This window comes from Megalobrama amblycephala, linkage group LG1 (genome assembly GCF_018812025.1).
Source record: "Megalobrama amblycephala isolate DHTTF-2021 linkage group LG1, ASM1881202v1, whole genome shotgun sequence".
NCBI classification, from domain to species: domain Eukaryota; kingdom Metazoa; phylum Chordata; class Actinopteri; order Cypriniformes; family Xenocyprididae; genus Megalobrama; species Megalobrama amblycephala.
In genome coordinates, this window is record NC_063044.1 from 49,865,808 (window position 1) to 49,880,495 (window position 14,688).

The window sequence follows — 14,688 nt, forward strand, 5'->3', positions numbered from 1 at the left end:
ATCCGACATTAAAGGCACAATATGTTATATTTTTTATATTAAAATATCCAAAAACCACTTGCACAGTGTTATATATTTCGTTCGGTTTTGTACTTACATTATCCTAAATGTTTCCAAGAATTTGTAAATTCAGAGAAATTCACAATTTTAAATAGCGTCCGTCCCTCCCTTGTCACTTGTCGCCTGTCAATGACATAATATCTGCGTTATCCCTGGTTTCCGCTTGTATTGCACAGTAACCATGGCAACAGACGTGGACAGCATAACGTCTAGCAGCACGCTGTTGTTGCTTCATTCAAACATTATGGACCATGACAAGCAAATTTTGGGACAAAAGGAGAAATAAAACGAGGATCAATTTCGGTGTGGCGTTTTCGATATGGCGAGAGCTTTGCGACAATCTTCGACTTGACAGAGTCGCCGCTCTTGCACATTAATAGACAGGTGAGCAAATGTACATAAGACGAATCAATGTCATATAGCTAACATTATAACACAATGAAATGTTAAAGTAAGTACGATATTCTAATGTTGGTCTAGCTTACTGTTAGTCTCATACAGCCAACAAACTAATACATAGAATAACAATACAACTTTCAACACTCTCAAATGCAGTTTAGTATGAAAGTGTAACATTAGGCCAAGTGAAACAGCGCTGCAAAACCTCACAATTTTAATTTGTCAAATAAACTGACCTGTATGAGTAGTATTTCAGCACTTGCATGTAGTTCGGTAGAATGAAATGTCCTCATTTCTTTATATCCTCTGGGAATTGCGTGTGGCACTGATATGTCTCATTAGCAATCGCGCCCGTGATTCTCGGCCACGCCCTGCTTCATACCACAGTCATGTTAAAACATGAAAGCATTCACTCATCCATAAACATTATTTCCCCATAAACATTATTAGATCCATCGGCATGACGACAAGTTCCATGATTCCACGCTTATTCACTGCGTCATCAATCTACGCTTTTGTTATTGTTTTGAAGAGGTTAGCGACCCCTAGCGGCGAAAAAATTTAGATTGTGCCTTTAATTGCAATCTTCAATCGATTAATTAGCAGAAGCTATTACAGTAATAGTTATTACAGTAAAATATTACAGTGTAACTATTGGAGTAATATTATTACTCCACCTGTGTGACGTATTTAATGACAGTCCTGCATTGTTGATCCAATGTGGTTCAAATGACAGAGGTGCGACCATAGCCGCTTTTCCACCGTCGGGCCGAACGGTTCTTAGAATGGTGAGGAACGGTTCCAATTGTGTTTCCACTGGAGCCTGGTACGGCACGGCACGGCACGATTACAAATCGTTCTCAGCCCGGAATTCTCGGCACGGTTGTCTAACGAATTGTGCTGGTAGAATCCGTGAAGTGATGTCGCCACTCAGGATTGGTCATTTGTCTGTTGCCTGGCTACCAGTTTCTCTGTAGCTTAAAGGAACACTCCACTTTTTTTGAAAATCTCCAATTTTCCAACTCCCCTAGAGTTAAACAGTTGAGTTTTACCGTTTTCTTCACCCATGGTACGGCAGCAAAGTTCCTTGATTATTACGCCGGAATGAGAGTATAGTTCCTAGCCATATCGGCCTAAAAAATCGCAACTTTTCATTTTCCGTCAGTCTTAGTACACAATGTAACTACAGAAGAGTCAAGTTTTAAATATGAAAAATATAAAAACTCTTTGGTCATTTTTGAGCGAGATACTATTGGTCTCATCAGATTCAATGAACTATGCTAAGCTATGCCAAAAGTGGTACCGCCAGACCCGGAGATCGGCTGAATGGATTCGAAAACGGTAAAACTCAACTGTTTAACTCTAGGAGAGTTGGAAAATTAGCCTATTTAAAAAAAATTCCTTTAATGGCTAAGCGCTCTATTTGAGTCACATGGCATTTATGGCTCAGGTGATTGGTTCAAAATGTTCCGTGGTCCCATGCAAACTTCCTTTCCTGGCGGTTCTGCACTAGCCAAGCAACTACCATAAATGTAAATCTTATGTTTATCCAGGTATCATAAACCTCTTTGGTACAAACACACTTTATAGCCTAAAGCTATTTCATTTTTCTTATCTTCCTTTTCTTTAAGACCAGAAATGCTTTTTTCCTCAACTCTGAAAAAAAAAAATTATTTACTTTTGTTGGATGTGTCCCATGGATCTCCTGCTCAGTGATGTTTCATTATGTGCATGAATTACAGCCATTTTATTGTTTCCTTATTTTGCCGTCCCGAGAAACCCACATGCCTTGTTCCATGGCACCTCTTCTCCTCCTCTCTCCATCCATATTTGATGAGAGAATATTTGTCTGTTTTTCAAACATGTGCTCTGCAGTAGCAGCAATATGGAAAAATAACTCCCTGATTCAACTCAGCAGTGGTTAATCTTGCTATCCTAAACGTATGAAGTTATTGTGAATTTAAATGATTATATATATATATATATATATATATATATATATATATATATATAGCAAGTTTGAAGTTATTGTGAATTTAAATGATTTTATATATTTTATGGCCATGTGTTAATATTTTAGTTAAAAATCATGAAGTCTTTATTAAAAGGATTTATGAAAAGTGCTCTCTGTAAAAACAATATTTTTTCAACAAGGTCCTTGAATCGTTTTTTCTAGAATATTTGCATAGACCTTTTCTTTTTCTGTATTTTATTTTTTGGTACTCATGCAGCAACATGGAAACATGAGCTTTTGAGTGTTTAGCGTGGACATCTCTGCTGTTTTTTTTGTCTAATATTTTTAAGTTTCTCATCTCAGCAATCCAACAACTTTAGAATAAGCCTTTTTTTTCTTTTTTTTCTTTTTAGTCTTTAGAGTCTTTTTTGTTTTATTAGAATGTTTTCAGGACTGAAACATACAGTATAACGTACAGCTTACTGTATCAAACTCTTTAAAAAAAGAAAAAGAAAAAAAAAGAAAAAATCATTTCTCATGTAACCCCTAAAATGACTTCAGTTAGCACAAATATGACAGTCTCACATGTGTATCCACAGCAAAAAGCATAACACCAGATGGTCCATTTATTTTCTAACACACATGATAACAGCCACTCAGTTTACCAGCAACCAAATTAGTTTTTTGGGTTTTGCTTGTCCTGGTTTAGCAGAAGGCTTTCCAGACCTCTTGGAGTCCTGTAAGAGATCCACAATCTGTCTGACAAGGACAGCACGCCTTGTGCACATGGTCATACCTGAAACAAGCTGTGCTTTCTATTCCTGAGTGGATAAACCAAAGCAGTTCAGAACACTGTGGCACGGATCAATGAACTTGTCTTTTATGTTAATGCAACGTCAGTGCAACACTCAGTACAGGAGTTAGAGTACAGGGACCCTAAAAAGTAATTAGAAACACACACACACAAACAAAAAAAAACAAAAAATTGTTCACCCAAAAATGAAAATGTCATCATAATTTATTCTACTAAATTATTTCTACTAAATTAAATCTACTTCCAAACCTGTAGCTTTTTTTTCGGCAGAACCCAAAAGAAAATATTTTGGAATTTTGCATTTTCTTTTTTGTCCATGCAATCTTGTTTGGACCCTATTTTTTTTTTTCTTTCCTAAATATCTTCTTTTATGTTCCACAGAAGAAAAAAAGTTTTGAAACAACATTTTTTGGGGTGAACTATCCCTTTCACTTTTAATTTTGCACAGTAGATAATTTTTTTTATCATTTAAGATAAAAAAAAAAGATAGAATTCTTTTTCTGAAATGTGTTTGTGCAATCTTTGCTTAAAGTAATGACATTTATGCATTTTAAAGCCCACATGAAATCAAAATGGGAGTCTTGTGGCTTTTAGTGCCTATTAGCTTTGAAGCTATCTAAATGCTAGTGTGTTCAAAAAAGTTGACAAAATTCACTTCTGGGAAAACGGACCAAAAATTTTGATGACTCATCCTGCACTTTCGCTCCCAAACTTCCTAATAGGAAAGTTTCAAGTTTTAATAGGAAAAACAACTGTGCCTACAGTGTTTGCCGTTTTATTGGATTTTTTGCTCTACAATAACCTAATATCACTTTAAACCCTGATTAAAGGACTGTTTAACCCTGGTTTAAGCAACATTTCATGCTTGTAATTTTGAAATAGGGTTAGAAAATCTCCATGTCTGAGAAAAAAGATACAATTTTAAAATGCTGTGTTTCTAGGCAATAGAGAACCTCTTCTTGGTGAATGTCCTTGGGTTAACAATTCCAACAAAGTGTGTTTAAAATAAAGTGTGAAAAGGCAAATAGTGTACTTTCTGAGGCCATGTATTATAGGGGAAAAAGGGAGGGGAGTAGAAAGAGATACTTTTTGACTTTCTTCATTATTGATCCAATAAAACCAATGATAGAGACAGAGTGAGACAGAGGACAAGCACTGAAGAGTTTAAAAATCAAATGCCTCCTTCCCCCGAGTCTAGTGCGGTTTGGATAATTATACATCATTAACAGCAGAGAAATACGCTGAAGGGTGTTAACCAGTCTTAACCGCAGGACTACAGACACACACACACACACACACACACACACACACAGAGTTCTCTGTGGGTTCTGTGCCCCATAGCCCATGTAATTGACGGTAATGACGATCTGACATTCCCGGCTCGTGAGATCTCTCACCTTGAGCAGAATTGGACTGCCAACCGCAATGCGGTTTCTCCACAACAGCACGAGTTTACGACCCGGCGCACAACTGAGGTTTAAAAGTGAATTTTGTTTAAACACCATGGAAGGGAGTCAGACTCTGAGACCAAATCTAGATTAAATTAAGTCCAATCCTATTCTTACAGAGGATTCAAAGTTTGGCTATTCATCTGAAAACACTGGTGCAGTGAAAGGAGAGTATATAAAAACCACAATCTTAAAAAACAGTTTATATGCTTTAATTTAATTTCAAACCCATGTTGTTTTGTGTATCTTCCGTGGAACAGTAAAATAGTTATTTTTGTGAATGTTCATGATGCTCTTTTTCTGTAGAATAAAAATGAAAGGGGTTGTCATAAAAGTGGTACATATGATTTATATCTTAAAGGGTTAGTTCACCCAAAAATGAAAATTCTGTCATTATCACTCTCATGTCGTTTCACACCCGTAAGACCTTCGTTCATCTTCAGAACACAAATTAAGATATTTTTGATGAAATCCAATGGCTCAGTGAGGCCTCTATAGACAGCAAGATAATGAACACTTTCAACGCCCAGAAAGCTACTAAAAACAAAATAACGACTTTAATCAACAATATCTAGTGATGGGCGATTTTAAAACACTGCTTCATGAAGCTTCGAAGCTTTACGAATCTTTTGTTTCGAGTCAGTGGTTCAAAGCGCGTATCAAACGGCCCTTTAAATTCTTTAAAGTCTTCTGGAGACATAGCTCTATGACTAAAATTTTAGTCTTTACTTCAAGTTCATGTAAATTCAAATATGGCAAATATGCATCATGCCAGGTTTGATGTCATTGAACATCATGAAATCAATTGTGAAAAGGATTTTTGCCTTTTAACACTTTTATTTAGAGATACGATATTCAGGCCCTCCAAGATAAGGCAAGATGTTTTGGTATTTCTGCTGTTTTCCAATGTTTTTATTAACAGAAACTGGAAGTGTTGATGTATAATAATTAACCACAATTCATTTTGTGATTCCAGAAATTTCAAGAACTGTATATGGAGCCCCACACATGACATGCAGGATAAAATATGTATATTGTGGCCATTAATTATCAAATCGTTCCCACAACTTAATAATGTCAGCATGTTTTATTAATTTGTTCCCTCGTTTTACTAAATCGTGGCCACGTTGTAATAATTAGTTTCCCTTGTTTAAGTTAAATCAGAACTAGAGAACGAATTAGAACAAGGTGGTCATGATATAGTAAATCGAGGGAACAAATTAATAAGTCGTTGGAATGAATTTACGACATGATTTAACTAAAATGAGGGAACAAATTAATAAAATGTGCTGCCATATTAGTAAGTCTTAGGAACGATTTGTTAATTCATGGCCACAATTTAAAAAAAAAGAAAAAAAGAAAGAAATATCTTGATTGTATGGTCTTTAGCATTTCAGTTAAGTTTAGAATATTTTTAAGAATTAAGAATATTTTAATATATTAATAGTATATTAATATACATTTTATCAATAATATTTTAAGTCCTCCTACAGCCCCCTGGTGGGGGATCACTGATATAGAGGAGACTAAAGGCCCCACTTAAAAAACAAATGATTTTTACTGGTAGTTTAATTTACTTAATTAAAATGAGCTACTGCAACACAATTCTTTAACATTTTGATTACTTTCATTTTGTAAAATGGAAGTTCACTTAATCAATTAGGACTTCAATAATTATTTTATTGCTGAAAGTCAGCAGTAAGTTTCTAGCTCCCAGCATGCTTTGCGTGGGACTGGATTGGGAGAGAAAATGTTGAAATGAAGTCTCATTTTATGTGTTTTTGAGGAACATCATTATGTTGCAGGTTTTTTTTTTTTTTTGGTTATCATTGTGTTGAAGAGTGGAGCTTAAAGGTCCCGTTCTTCGTGATCCCATGTTTCAAACTTTAGTTAGTGTGTTATGTTGTTGTTAGAGTATAAATAAAATCTGTAAAATTTTAAAGCTCAAAGTTCAATGCCAAGCGAGATATTTTATTTAACAGAAGTCGCCTACATCGAACGGCCAGTTTGGACTACATCCCTCTACTTCCTTCTTTAATGACGTCACTAAAACAGTTTTTTGACTAACCTCCGCCCACAGAAATACACAAGAGTTGCGTTTGTAGAGTGTGTTTGTCGCCATGTCGTCGAAACGCTGTTATTTTCATCCCGCAGTCCAATCACCGGGTCTGATTCCGGCTAAAATTGATAGGGTAAAATTAAAGACATGTTTACAATAACACTGAGCCCGTGCATCTCCACGTTATGGTAAGAGGCGTGACCTTTCCGGCAAGGTTCACTAAGCTGCTGTCGAATCACAACACAGGAACCGCTGGCACAATCAGAACTCGTTACGTATTTCTGAAGGAGGGACTTCATAGAACAAGGAAGTCATCAGCCCGTTTTTATGACAGTGGAAACAGCGGTATACAGATAAGTAAATTATGTGAAAAATACTGTGTTTTTTTACACGCGAAACATGAACACATATTATATTGCACACTATAAACACAATCAAAGCTTCAAAAAACCACGAAAAACGGGACCTTTAAGCTTATAGTTTGAGGTCCGATACATGAAAACTATGATGCAAATACTGTGCTGTACATTACATATAGTAAAAAAAAAAAAGTTGCATTTAGCATGCTAATGTGTGCTTTTGCTAGCTAGCAGTTCTGCTCACATTGTGGGAGGGAAGGGGAAGTATTTGGGATTCAGTGCACATACAGGCAATGATGGATTGTACTGATGAACCTGATTCACTCTGTCGACTTCACTTTACCTCTTTGTCCTCTTCTTTGCCAGTGAGAGAAGCAAAAGGTGACTAAACCCAACAGCTTTATGAATTCAGACTTCCTAAGGTCTCGGCAAACACTGACGTTTCTCTAGACGATCATTCCATCATCTTTCTCAGACTGCTTGATGGCCTTTTCTGATGGCTATCAGCTGATGTGTCTGATGTGAAGAGAAATGAGTTTTGGATGCTCTGTCTTTTTCTGTCATGAATTTTGTTTCCACTCTCTGAATGCAGACTTTTAAATCAATCTGGTTTTGGCTTGCTTCCATCAGTTCTTCTCCGAGGAGCAAATGATTAACTAAACCATTAGAGGTTTTCAATATTTCATAATAACTGTTTGTGATAGAGTTTGCTTGTGTGTTTTATCCTCTTGGGACCCAGTAATTTATTTTTATTCACTGTAGTGCACATTTGTTTTTAGTGAATTTCTCTGGAAGCATATAAGCCGTAGTTCATTATCTCAATTGGTGCATCTTAAAGAGGTCATTCTGGGCTTTTCAGAGATACAACTTTTGTATCTGAACATGACAACTTCCTCTCTTTAAAAAATGCTGACATCATGATATGTGCGTGTTTGTGGCTACTGTATAGTTTATATGTATATTATGTCTCTGTGTAAATACACTGCTGTTGGAGTTTTTTTTTTTTCCTGAAATGAATACTTTTATTCAGCAAGGATGCATTGTAAAATTGATCAAAAGTGGCAGTAAATACATTTATAATATTACAAAAGAGTTCTGTTTAAACAGAAATGCTGTTCTTTTGAACTTTCTGTTTATCAAAGAATCGTGACAATAAATGATCATATTAAGCATGAGCACAAATATTAAGGAGCACAACTGTTTTTAACACTGATAATAATCAGAAATGTGTCTTGAACACCAAATCATCATATCAGAATGATTTCTGAAGGATCATGTGACACTGAAGACTGGATTAATGATGCTGAAAATTCAGCTTTATCACAGGAATAAATTACATTTCATTTTAAAATATATTAACATAGAAAACAGTTGTTTTAAATTGTATATAATATTTCACAATATTATAGTTTTTACTACATTTTTGGTCAAATAAATGCAGCCTTGGTGAGGACTATTTCATATTACAAAAATGAAATATAAGAGCCACAGCTAATTCATATGTTATGCTAATTATTGTAAATATATAATATACATATAAACATAATGTTCTACATTTTTGGTAACAATTCTACGGTGAATTTGTCTATCTGTGTGTCTACAGTGAGTGTTTTTGTGTTGCTAATGTTAAAGGTTAAACTGATTGTTATTTTTGAATAAAGTCAGCGTCCCTGATGGACCTTAAAGAGCCTTTTTACCAGCTTCCACTTTACCCGTAGCTACAAAAATATTGTTTCCATCTTTCCATTCAGAGAGTTAATAGACTCACACTGCTGTTGCCTCCAACGGATTGCTATGGCCTTTGTATTTGCTCACATGCGACTGTGTTTTAATACGGATCACTGATCATGCCGTAATGTAAAACTCCCCTTCTGGGCTCAGCGAAATATGTGTCTATCCTAATTACTCATTCATGGTCTTCATCTTGTGAGTGCAAGCCTTTAGACTGAAAGAGCTGTAATGTTAGATGAAGCATGTTGGCCCTCTTCAACACAAGAGGCTGTAAAGCACTGCATCTTTTCTCTTATCTCGTGACCAGGGGCGTAGAAGACGTGTCCCCCGCACTTTTAATAAAACGTACATTCGTCCCCTGCACTTTTTCGGGCAAGTGTGTTCGCATAGAGGCCAATGTGAATAAATCGCGATTTAAATTCAAAGAGACAAGTTAGCCTATGCATGACCTCTTAGCCATAGTGAGGAGATGTATACATTATATAGCGCTCACTCTCGTGTAATGTATGTTTCATTCATACTGGAAGCCGGAGGGCGCTCTCTCGCAGAATGCTCTCTCGCTGAATTACTTCTACGAAGTGGTTTCGTAGAAGTAATGCAACTATTCGCTGCAGCTGAATAAAATGCAGAAACGTCTTGACTAATGAAACATGAAGACAATAAACACGATTGCGGCAAGATATGGATTTTGTATGCTTTTCAAGCCATCTCAAAGTATTTATTGACAAAAAAGTATATGAATAATGCAGTGCCAATGTTTTTGAAAGAAGTTTCTTATGTTCGCCAAGGGTGCATTTATTTAATCAAAAATATAGTAAAAAAAAAAAAACAGTAATATTGCGAAATATTATTACAAATTAAAATAACTGTTTTCTATGTCAATATATAGTAAAATGTAATTTATTCCTGTGATCAAAGCTGTATTTTCAGCATCATTACTCCAGTCTTCAGTGTCACATGATCCTTCAGAAATCATATCCTAATATGATGATTTGCTGCTCAAGAAACATTTCTTATTATTATCAGTGTTGAAAACAGTTGCTTAAAATGATTGTGGAAACCACAATACATTTAATTTTTCTGGATTCTTTATGAATAGAAAGTTCAATGCACAGCATTTATTTGAATTTATTACATTAATTCATTAACATTTATTAAATAGAAATATGTAGTAACATTATAAATGTCTTCAGTCACTTTTGATAAATTTAATGCATCCTTGATGAATAAATTAATTTCTCTCTTTTTTAATCTTACAACAATGAATCGTATCATGGTTTCCACAAATATATGAAGCAGCCCAACTGTTTTCAACATTGATAATAATCAGAAATGTTTCTTGAGCATCAAATCATCATATTAGAATGATTTCTGAAGGATCATGTGACACTGAAGTTCAGCTTTGACCACATATATTGTTTATTTTACAATATATTCACAGAGAAAACAGCTATTTTAAATTGTAATACTATTTCACAATATTATTGTTTTTATTGTATTTTTGATTAAATAAATCCAGCCTTGGTGAGCAGAAGATACTTCTTTCAAAAACATTAAATCATTTTAATGTTTCCAAACTTTTGATAGGTACTGTATTTTCTGCTTTATTCTGTGATCTTTTTTTTTTTTTTTTTTACATTGTATAAAATCCATGAGGACTTAATGCACACTAAAGTGTTTGTAGTACATAAACCAATCATAAAATTGTCATAAAATATAGGTAAAAATATTATAGATATTGGTTATTGTTCAGCAGTGTATTTGATTTCTTATTAAAAACAAATTGATTTTGAATTAAAAGTAATAAAATAATAAAATTGACAAAAAATTTGTCAATTAGACAAAGGTCAGATAAAACTGACATTTCTGTCCCCCTCACTTCTGAAACGATGGCTACGCCCCTGCTTGTGACCTACATTTGTTACTTATTCCACATGTTCTTAACTGTCTTACTTTTTTATTTAAACAGTAGTATCACACAAGAAAAAGTGCTGTTGAACTGAAGTGGCTACAGCCATCACAGCCATGCTCTTAGTTAGTACAGCATGACTGAAGGTGCCTCTGCATTCCAGTTTGCATACTTATGCACTATTCTGTGCACTATTACATGTAGTTTAATAGTGTGTAGTAGAGTGTTCACACTGAAAATTCCAAAAAGAAAAAGTGCCTGGATGATACATTTCATACAAAAACAGTGTGGAACATTGGACACTTCATGCACTCAACTGTTAGCTTCAATTAGACAGCGGAGGGGGAGGGGCTATCAGACTCTGATGTTGAATGACAAAATAACCTTATAAAATTCATACACTACACAGTTGAGTACATAGAGACAGAGTGCATTTAGGCCATACCCACACCAGGGGGTTAAAACAATCCAACTCTCTCCATTGACTTTGTATTGTGTGACTTGTCATTTCTTGCTTCTAACAAAAGACAGAACAATGCCTAAAAACTGCTGTGTGACAGGGTGTTCAGCAAACAAGCTAAAAAACCCAGAACTAAGTTTTTAGAAGCTACAAACTGTGAAAGCCAGCCTTTAAGGAGACAAAAGTGGATACAGGCAAAAAGACGTGAAGCATCAGCAGGAAGAATGGGTAAATTGTGGGATCCTGACACTCAGTATGCCAACGTGTGCAGTAAACATTTTGTCACTGCAGTCAAATATCCAAATGTCAGTTTTATATATTATATTTCCTGTCAGCGATTACGTTCCCCTCCAGTGGACGTAGTTCTCAGAGTAATATGACACGTTGCGCTCTGTCTGAATTGCCTGTATCCACTTTTGTGTACTTAAATGCTCTTTTTTAGGGGTTGACAGCTTATCAAAACTTAGTTCTGGGTTTTTTAGCTCGTTTGCTGTACACCCTCTCACATAGCAGCTTTTAGACATTGTTCTGTTTTTTGTTATAAGTCAGAAATGACAAGGAGACAGCTTCACGCAATACAATCAATGGAGAGGGTTGGATCACCCCTGTTTTTATATTGTTCAGTTAACAATAAGTTATTGAGTTAGATCTAGGGACCAGAATGTTTTGGAGAGATTTGGGTGGACTTTTTTGACTTGATCCAGTAATTAACCACCCAGAACACCCTAGCAACCACCTTCAGTAGCAACAGCCTCCAGCACCCTATCATGGATCCACTCACTCATTTTCTTTAGAAAATGTCAAAGTCTAGTTTCTAAAAGTGCTTGCATATTGCCGAAGCATGTCCTGCAGTCTGCTAGTGTGACACAGCGTCTGTCACATCAGATGGTGCCTTACCTCTTTGCAAGACCTTTATTAGGCGTTTTTAGCACATGTTAATGTAGCAGTACTGATAATGAAATAAAGCAACGTGGTGTTTCTTTTAACATCATTTTAGAAGAGTTTGCTTTCTAGATTTTCTTGTAGCAGATGCTGCAGTGATGTTTTATTCTGCATTACATGGACTCATGAGCAGTGTTGGGGTAACGCATTACAAGTGACTTGAGTTACGTAATCAGATTTACTTTTTCAAGTAACTAGTAAAGTAACGCATTACTTTTTCACGAAATACAACAAATTACTGGTTACTTCTTTCAAATAAGTAACGCAAGTTATTTTTTCACATTTATTGACTGACAGCTCTCTTGTCCCCATGTTGAGAGAAATAAAGTGCAGAGGCGTTATGTTCACTGTGTGAACATGATGGTTATTGTAGTTCTAGACTAAATGTGAACATGCATTTACTCATCTCACTTGCACTAAAACATTCAGTATTCCTCAAAATGAATAAAAACAGTGAAATGCAATCTCATAATTTTTCGCAAACCTGTAAAAATTGAACAAATATACCTAATGTATTTAATCTTTATACCTAATGTATTGTACTTTATTAAGCAATGTCTTTGCTGTTGACCTTCAATGATCTAATTCAACCACAATAATAAGCAAAAATTACTTTTGATTAGATTTAGAAATAAGAGTGTTAAACTTCCTTCTCCTGTATCCTATTCTTCTTTAATCCATAATGGCAGCACAGCTGAAAGGTGTGTTTGAGCTGCGCCCTCTACTGTACAGGCGTATAATTATGCATTTCCTTCCACCTGAAGCTTATAGAGTGCCCCAGGGATGACGTGTTTTTGTAGGCCAACCCGGAAGTTAGCGGCGCACGGGTTCCCTCGGTTGAAAGCCTATGCATTTTTCCCATAGACTTTTGGAAAATCGCAGAAAATAAGCTCTGTGTTTAACAAAGGGTTATGACACTTACACGTTTTATCTATCAAGATAATCTTTACAAGTGAACACAACATTTATAGATTTTGAAGCCTAAATAAAGTGGTCAGATATAAAAGGCTAACAGTAGGCTATAAACGGACTACAGCACACCGTGGTCGCGGATCAACGTCGTCACCACCAAGCTTCCTCAAACTGTATTTAAAAAAAAACTTTATTTACAAACATGCTCGCTGATTATGATATGCGCTGTGTATGAATACTTATCCACTTTTTCATGAGAAATGCTGTCCAAATGTCCCGTTTTTAATGATGACGTCTAAAGTCCCCGCCAAAGGAAGTAGTCCCGATTTTAAGACACAGTAAAAGTTTAAAAAATCACAAGCGGGTTATAACTGGTGTGTTTTATGTCATAGATCAAAACGTGAAAGTATTTAGAGGCTTTGTTAACCACAGACCTTATTTCAGGCGATTTAGCAAAAACCCATTCAAAAAACCCATAGACTTTAAAATGCTAACCCGCTTCCGGGTTTTGCCTACAAAAATGCGTCATCCCTGAGGCACTCTATTCATTTCACTGTTGGTGTGAATGGGTGTTAACATTTGCAAAAATAGAACTTTTAAAGTAACGCAAAAGTAACGTAACGCATTACTTTTCATAAAAAGTAACTAAGTAACGCAATTAGTTACTTTTTAAGGGAGTAACGCAATATTGTAATGCATTACTTTTAAAAGTAACTTTCCCCAACACTGGTCATGAGTGCTTCGAAAACTTTATTTAAACAATATTATATACTATGAAAGTTTCATATTTTAAAAAAAACAGCCTATGTTAAAGAAATATTTATAGAAAATTGCTGATTAAGTCACATATTCAGTATTGGAAAGTTTTAACAAATTGATGCTTTGTTTCAATTAATCAGTCTGCAAATAATTATTAAATGGATAGTTCACCCAAAAATGAACATTTTGTCATTGTTTACTCACTGTCAAGTTGTTTCAAACCTCAGTGTAAATAAATGGAAGTTGACTGTTGCTATTGACTTACACAGAAGGAAAAAAATATTACGGAAGTCAATGGCTTCCATAAACTGTCTGGTTACAAAACATTCTTTAACATATCTTCTTCTGTGTTCAACAGAAGAAAGAAACTCATACAGGTTTGCACCAACTTGAGGATGAGTAAATGATGACAGAATTTTCATTTTTGGGTGAACTATTCCTTTAATTTGAGTTGTCACTCAAAAGTGTTCCCAGAAGTCTGCATTAAACTTTATATATTTTAATTAATCATTAAAAGTATTTAAATTGAACTAAACATCATTTTAATTGTCTATTTAATTATTTGGTTAAACAGCTATGCTTATCGCTGAAAATGTGTTTTTAAATGAGTGTGATTTATGTTACAGTCCCGGTTATTGTCTGCCTTGACTCAAAAAACCTTGACTCTCCCAAAGGAGATACATAAAAAATTCATGAAGTATCATGAAGTATATACTCCAACTCACTTTAAAAAACAGCAGCCGATCAATTTAAAAAGAAAGCCAGAGAGAAACGACTCCAAGAGACAAGACTTTTGTGACCTTTGTGCTATTTTGCTCCAAGTCGCACTTGTTTGTAAAGGTCCTCAAACTTGACCTTGCTTAACTTCTTTACAAAATGTGT

General features: G+C 35.2%; 1 protein-coding gene across 3 annotated transcripts in view; it reads left to right on the top strand.

Annotated features, from left to right (window-relative positions):
• Positions 1-14,688, top strand: part of pvalb6 (parvalbumin 6) — a 49,354-nt gene that overhangs the window by 19,432 nt on the left and 15,234 nt on the right. Inside the window, exon 1 of one of the 3 annotated variants that reach the window (XM_048198585.1) lies at positions 338-444. The exons of the other annotated variants lie outside the window; for them this stretch is intronic. The gene's annotated coding sequence lies outside the window, so the exon portion shown is untranslated. Of the gene's footprint in view, positions 1-337; positions 445-14,688 lie in introns of those variants that run through there. 3 annotated transcript variants of the gene reach the window in all.